Genomic DNA, 8513 nt, shown 5'->3' on the forward strand with positions numbered 1-8513 from the left:
CTCATCTTCAAAACTTGTTTGGAATATCGTCTTCATTTTTCCATGACTTCTTGTTCGCTATAATTTCTGACTTCTGGAACTTAAATAAAACAACTGCTTGTAGAAAAACGGCCGAGAAACTTGAAGAATTTTTCCAGAAATGCTCCTAGTTATCTATTCAACGTTGGGATATGTGCTTTGATATTTTGAAGGACATCATTTGAATAAGAAATTAGGGACTCCAACGAGAGACGAGATGTTTGCAAATATGAGTCAAACATCTTTTTATATCGGTGCATGATGGAGAGTTACCACATTATATATCTCTCAGTTTTAGCAGCCTTTATAATGTATACTCGATTTTATTACAAAGAAAGATTAAGTTAATAATATTTTCATAAACCAAAACGTGATAAGAGAATCTTAGGGAATGGAATTCATGTCATTTATTACCAGTTAAAGATGAAGAAATTTACGTAAGCCTGGTGGCTGTTTAATTATTTAAAGTTCATCTCCGAAACATAAACTTCAAATACGAGAAAATGTTTAGCATTTATCTTTACAAGATGTGGTTGGCTTCTGGGCGTTTAATAGACGATCCGAAGAATAAATCAGTTCTAATGATGGAAACTATTTCCTGGTACTTAATACAACATTATTTGTATTTAATGTATACATTGCAATTCACGAATACCGTTAACTAAATGGACCTTCGAAGTGAAAATAGATTTAATCAAAAATTTCAATAGTCTATCACAATTTATACAATGTTTTTACGAATTACCCTAAAAGTTAAATAGAGGAAATTAGAAATAAATTATTAATTATCAACAAAAATGATTCAAGGACCGGTTATTTACTTGTTGAATTCAATTGAAATCAAGCGGAAACTACAACTTATACAAGTTAACAACAAAGAAATAGTTTTTCATTGGAATTAAAGGAAATGGAGTGTCGACATCTAAACAATATTGAAATATAAAGTACTTGGTGAGTGGGAAACCAAAAGGAAACGAAAAGACTCCGTGGAACACTATTCATTGCTACCCAAAAGTCGTAAAAGTGAAGTTCTCCGCTTTGCTCATATTAAAAACACTAAATTAAAACCCAATGTGTGATTGCGATTATCTATTTACTATAAACCACATAATCGTTGAATGTCCAAACATCTTCATCATCATCATTCATAGTAATCTTAAACAATGTCTCAGAAACATTTCTATCATAAACTCAATTTAGTGAATCCTCAAATATAATATCCATTTTGACCTACTGTTAATATTTTAGGAACCCAATAATTATCGGAAGAGCGTTATCCGGTGTTTTTTGGCTAGCGCTACACACTGGGTTGCTAAGAACTTTTGTTCCTTGGGCTGTGATTTACAAAGAGAAAGAAGATTGAGTTAAAACATGTCTTGCTTTGGAAGAGCAGGTGATGACACGTGATTGAAGCAATAGTTGAGTCGATGGAAGATACCATTAAACATCCAAACAATGCCTATTCGCTGTTCTGAAGCCAAGCACGTGATTAATGTAGAGATTGTTTTCCTAGGTCAGTATGTCAATCGAAACTTCTATTTGGAGAATATTATGCAACCTAACCTAACCTAACCTAACCTAACCATCTCTCTTTAATGGTTTTTCGCTAAAACTGACATGAAATAGTCTGCTTCATGCACGGTACTCTTCTAGCTTCTCCTCGTATGCCTTCTTGAAATACTATTTCAATATCCAAGTATCGAAACTAGTTTTAATGTACGCGGGATCAAGGCGGTTTAGATGTTTTTTTTTAATTGTTGTCTAAATAAAAAAAAGTAGTTTTATAAAAATAAGAGATTGAGGAATGAGGTAAAAGGAAAATTTCCAATGTGTTTACATTAAGATACAGATATTCCATTCTATGCTTTATACTGATACATTTCGAATGAATCAGATTTGATTGTATTTAGACCTCTGTTATTTCTCCTAATTGTTCCAACATTTCATAGCATGATTAAGATTTGATAAGCACTTATCATCGATAATGGAATTTTCTGAATTGGTAAACTTTTGTAGTGAAATTGATAGCAGGAGGAAGAAGAATTTTTCGCGTAATTGCTGTTGAGAAATGTTTCAAGACGACAATGTTGGAAGAAGATAAACTTTTGTTAACACCTATGTTATAATCAATACAATTATTTCACTTTCACTCTTAATCATGAAGAATTAGTTAATAAATAGTAACTACCGATTTATACTGATTATTGTTTTTATTGTTGGATCAAGATCTTTTGTTAGAGAAAGTCAACAATTCGTTGAGTTGGTTATTGAAAACGCCAACTCACAAAGAAGTACAGAGTCATTTCGTTGCAGTAATTAAGTTTATTTCAATAACTATTTGTGAAATAACTCTCACTTTTCAGCATATGTTTATAAAGGTCTGGAGCGAATAAATTGTGTAATGATCTTTCTACGCTTGCCGCTACCATTACCAAATACTGTATTTTTTTAAAGCAATAGGTTTATTAGAAGAAGAAAGTGATATTTCTATCGAATTTTCAATAGAATTCTAGCGTGGAATGATCATCTTCATCATACGCACCAATTCTAAATTATTTCTTTCTCTAAAACTTCTATCCAAAGTTACAAATTCAAAAATAGTTCCACCCATACTTAAATACGCCGGGTCTTCGTGGTATTTAGATTTAGTTCACATTGGGAAAAAGCTGGAAAGACCGCAAAAAATTTCTTTAAAGTTGAAGGAAGAATATTTGGAATGATTATACCGGAAATATTACACTTCTTATTCCCTTTAAATTTCTTTAAATTACTGGGTAATAGGTATTCCTATGGCTCTGACTATGAAAAAAAGTTTTCTAACAGCTCCACTTTTAGAAAGCAGTTTTATTAATTTGACACAAGAATAATAAATTTATCAAACGGTACCATGTGATTTTTTATAAGATTTCCTTGAATGGATGATTTTATATGTGAGTCCCACCTTCCCTGATACCGCTCTTCCATTGCTTCAATATCCTGATGAAATCTTTCACTCTGGTCGTCTCTAAAATACCCAAATTTTGTAGAGATCGGTCCAAATGTGGATGTAGAAAGTAGATTTTGATGCTAATTTTGCACCCTAGCTCTTGCAAGCTCGACAGCATATGTTAAACAATCTTGATATGGCATTCAGATTTCTTTTTGGCTAGGAAATAACTGCGAATGAATTCCAAGGATTGGATTCGCCTTCAGTCATTGGTATGACCAAATTAAGGTCTGTACGATTTGCCTAATCTGTGGGCCGTGAAAAATACCAGACTTCAAATTTCTCTACAATAAAACTCGTGAAAAAAAACTGAAAAACTTTTGCTCAGTCTAGAAGTTTGATGCGGTCTCGGTTAACCAGTTTTGTACCTACTTTTAGCTCTTCCAAACTTTTTGTGACTATTGGTGTCGCTTGTCGCAGTTGTCCCAGAAATGAAAGATGGGAACTCTGTACACCCCTTTTGTTGACCTGAAAGAAACCTTACCATTTTCAGATTCACACATATCACCAAGTTGTGGTCTTCATACTTAATTTTTTCCATGACATTAACGTATTCGTTAAGAAACAAAACACAGTTTAAACTTCTTTTGCTGCTTTTTAATTTATACGTAAAAAATTCATAATTTGATATATAATTGAGAATTATAATAAACATTATTACGATTCTGTACCATATTTCTCTAAGTAACCATTTTATAACTTCATATATCACAAAGACAATGTTTTCTTTTCTCAACTCATTATACATTATCAAATGGATGTTTAGTCTTTTCTTCTTTTTTTTTAATTATCAAAGAAATATTATTACATGACTTGACAATAAATTCTTAGTTACCAATTCGACTTTAATGTTGGTCAAACTGATTCGTACACGTAATTTATTAATCTTTTAAAGTTATAGCTATGACAAGAAAAGATATCGTGCATATAGGAATTGATTAATTACATAAAAACACTTAACCATTAACATTTATGTTACCTAAATGTATGCTGAGATCATTTCAGTGATCACTTTTCGATAAGGTATCATTAGTCCAGTTAAATTAACTTGAAAAAGATGATTTTGGAAGCAATTAAATTGTGGAGGCCACATACTTTTGCATGTACGCAAAGTTATATACTTTTTATGGAGAATCTGAAGTACAACTTTTTAAGAAAAGAAATTGTTTCACTCTGTGTCGATATGTCTTTCCTTTACAGATATAGGGCAAACCAGAACCACGACCTGTGTTGTTTTTGTTGCAATGATTCTTTGAAACAAGTGGGCAATGACTTACTCTGGCCACGACACCAAATTTTCAAATCGTATGTGTATAACATTTTTAAAAAACGAAGAAGCTGCTGACGTTGATATTCCAAATCCATATTAAAACGAATTTTATTAATATTAGCAAATTCTGCTCTTTGTCTGTGAGAACTGGATGACAGTGAATCACTAAGTAAGACTCCAGTAAACCTAAAATTATGTCAAAAACTGTTTTGTATTTAGTTTTCATTTCATTTCTCAAAGCTTCGCTGGAAAAGGTGGGTTTTATGATACAGATATGTCTTCTAATGATAAATCTGTTTCCACTTGTTCAGTACATCTACATGAAAATCCTCTACTTATACTTGGAGTTTCGATATCTAGTAAAACACAAAGATACTCTTTGATGTAGTATTAAACATGTTTAATTTTGCCCAAGACTATGGAAATAAGTAGCATTTGAAAAGAAGTAGGCTTCGTCAAGCATATTTTCCGGTAACTTTTCACAAAGACAGAGTCAATTAATGTATGAAGGATCTCACTCTAGTCACTACAACTGTGGTATTTTTACTTGTAAAGTAGTTTTTTTTCGGCTAATGTGAATATCATGAACTACAGGCGAATGCGACAATCACATGAGTCGAAAAAAGGCCTTTACACACGTATTGCACACTATATTTTTTCTACTAGCGAAAATTTGATCAAAATACAGAAGTTTGATGGTAATTTTCTTAACGCACTAGTTTATATGTTTATTAATATTTCGAACATTTCAATAAAGATTTGAACAAATTAAGAAAAAAACAGAGGAATTCAATTAATAACAATACTAAAAGGTGAACTTTGTGCCACCTTAAAATAATTATTACTACATAAATAGGAAAAAAAGAAATGAGCGCGATTTGAACCTGGGACCTCACGCATCTGAGCTTTGTACTTTAGCCCCTACACTACGGAGACATCAATAATAATTTTCTTTAGGCACTAGTGTGTAAAGTGAAGTTTTACGCACTCGAAAGTACGTACTTTACGCAGGTTAATACAAAAATTATATTCTCAAAAGTACAGTTTTCCATCTCCTGATGTTTTTGAATTTTTCGTTTTTTTTTTGTTTTTAAGAGATTGAGATCTTCAACTATTTAATAACCCATGTTCTAACTAAAGACCCAATTAGTGTTTAATGTATCCTCCAGAAGTGCCAGTTTCTTATGCTGCTGTAAACCTTTAACAGTTCACTAATAAAAAGTACGTACCTGAAATAAAGTGCTTGGAGCATAATCTTGTATATTTCGCCTTTTCTTTTGTTAAATCTACTTGTTAATAGCATCTAGCCACCGTTTTCCACGTTCCCTAACAGCTGGTTAAGATACTGTTTAAGTTTGAACGACGTAATAGCTCGAATAAAACGGACTGTATCCCTTTAATATCATTCTCCACATTTTATCACAGCCCAAAATGTAGGCACCGTAAAGAACTTTTTGATTCAAATGTGTGTCGTTTTCACGTGACAGATATTTGATTAGGCCCATAATCAATTTCGAAATTTTTTAAGTTTTAAAATGTATTTTTATAATAATTAATAAATTTATATGAAATGTACAATGCATCTGCAAATATTTAATTAATAAATATTTCAAACGATTTTTGGCTGGAGTTCGGGAAACGGGAACCCTCAAAATCCCCTGCAATTTCGTATATACACTCAAATATATAAAGATATGTGAAATTTTTTTTTTTTAATTGAAGATATCTATGTTATCAACTCCCTCCCAATTTTCTCTTTGCTCTAGCCCTACTAGTGTCTATCTCATAATAAAAAATTTGATATTCCTAATAGCTACAATTGAACCATAATAAAAATTATATTTTTTGCATACAAAGCAAAGTGAATGATGTTAATTTTAGTTGAACATTTTTTTACATAATAGTCTAATTCTCATTTTTCAATTGTGATTGTTTTATTTTCTTTCTTTTCTATTTCTTAATTATAATAGTAATATAAATATATAGTATTATTTTCATAATAATATAAAAGAAAAATGATTCATATTTTATAAATATTTAACGATTTTCAACAAATTTAAGGTATAATTATCTAGTGTTTAATAATGTACTTGGTAAAAATTAGAAGCCGGTGGGTTCCCGTTTTTGGAGCTGCTGCTCAATTTTTTAATGCAAAAAATTAAAAAATTTGAGACCGTTTTTAATGTTTAATTTGTGACATAAATGATTGACGAAACTTAACAAATAACCTCTAGTTTTGTAGGTTTTTTTAGTGTTTTTATTATATTGAAGTTAATAACAATTTCACCAATCGTTACGACCCTTATTTTTCGCAGTAGTATTGGCATAATTAACAAGAAAAAACATGTGGCTTCCACATATCAATTTTCTTTCGAAAAATCTAATTTGACTAGACTACATGTGCAATAATAAATATACAGGTTAAAAATTATTTAGTAGGTACGTTTAAAATTGTAAGTATCTTCCATCTTCAAGGGGTTATCGAAAAATACTTGCAAGTCATCGCTTATCATATTATTGAGATGAGAACGGTGAACGATCGTTTCTAAGCAACATTCCTCTTAAATTGTCGAACAGGTACAGCAAAAAATAAAACAACAAAGCTTCAAAACTGCTTCTAAATTGGATTCGATGTACACTGTCTAGATGAAATAATATAATTTTGTATTTTATAAACGTTTTTCTATGAGTTGTATGTATACAGGAACGGCTCGTTCAAATAACATACAGATTATTATTTAATATAACTTTACTATATCTAGAACGCGACCATTTAATTTTTGATTCAAAACGGGACATTGGTTTATTTAGGTTAATTAACAGGTAGTCAATGCAAAAAAAGTTTTAAAGTTATTTATTCAAAAAATTCAGTTAACTTGAAAGTTACAAATTAAAAAATATATATACCCGGAATATTTAGTTATATTTATATTTATTAGAAGAACAAATTTGCTTTCATCTAGCTGGTGATGATTTTAAGCAAGAATAAAACTCTTGGAATGTTTTTTTATATTCACATTATTATTATTAACATCGCCTTTAGAACTGAAATTTGTAACTAGGTTTTCTCAGATGGCTGCAATTTGTTCATCATAGAAAATACTTTTTCTACTGGAACATTTCTAGCAGGCAAACATAAAATATATTCAACTAAAATAGAAAAGTTTTCATGCTGAAGATTGTTGGCTTGAAAGGGTTTGATTACTTACAACGAGGAAAAATTTAGATTATTCCATTCAGTTACTTTCTGCGATGTAATGTAAATACAAATTAACGAAAATTCGTCAAAAGCTTCTGCATCTTTATTACGCTTAATATATTCCTTTTCATTTATTGCATCCAGAGATTTTTGAACGTCTTCCCATGCCCATGTGCGGACCTTTTTCAATTCGGTCCAATAAAATATCTCTATTTCTGTGTTAAGAAAGCGAGTCCACTGTTCCATATATTCATGGCTTGTTCCATAAAATTCTGTAGGCTCCGCTCTTTTCACAAACTCTTCATCTATGTCAGTAACATTACCTTTCGATTTCACTATTGATTGACGGACCATAAATGGAAGAAACTGATTGGTCTGTTTGTGAGTCAAATTGTCTTTTAATTGCAGCTTGAGTTGCTGATACGGTCTGACCAAAAAATAAATGTATTAAACCATTGGCTCTCAAATTTCTTTGTTTCATAGACCACTTTCAAAATTTTGCTGTATTTGAGCAGCTACTTTACGACCAATTTCCAAATCTCGAAAAAAAAGTGAAGATTAGATATAACCCTGTAAATTTACGTTGTGGCTGCAACGACGAATAACAGTTTCCAAAAAAAAAGTTTCATTGCTTGATAGGATTAATTATTTGATAATAAAATCATTTAACCAATTTTTCAATTAAACTTCAATTGATTGTGCTATCAGTGGATATCAAAAAAGCAGAGCTATCCAATCGAAAAAGTGACTTCATCAAATTCTTTTGAAATCTACGGTGATTCAAAATACAAGAACCAATCAATTCTCACAAATTTTATGTAACTTCTTCAATGGTAATTTAAAAAAAATATGGAAGACATGTACTTGATGGAATGACAGCAAATTATCAATATTTGGCTTGAGTTTTGTAAGGTATAACCACAATCTCCATGTTCTGTAATACTTCAGCTGCTTCTTTTTTTGATTAATGATGATTTATGTTAAAGAGTGTTTAAACTTTTTCCGAGGAAGTATAAACATCACCGTTGCTGATTCGATTT

Source organism: Diorhabda carinulata, chromosome 2, assembly GCF_026250575.1.
Source record: "Diorhabda carinulata isolate Delta chromosome 2, icDioCari1.1, whole genome shotgun sequence".
NCBI lineage: Eukaryota > Metazoa > Arthropoda > Insecta > Coleoptera > Chrysomelidae > Diorhabda > Diorhabda carinulata.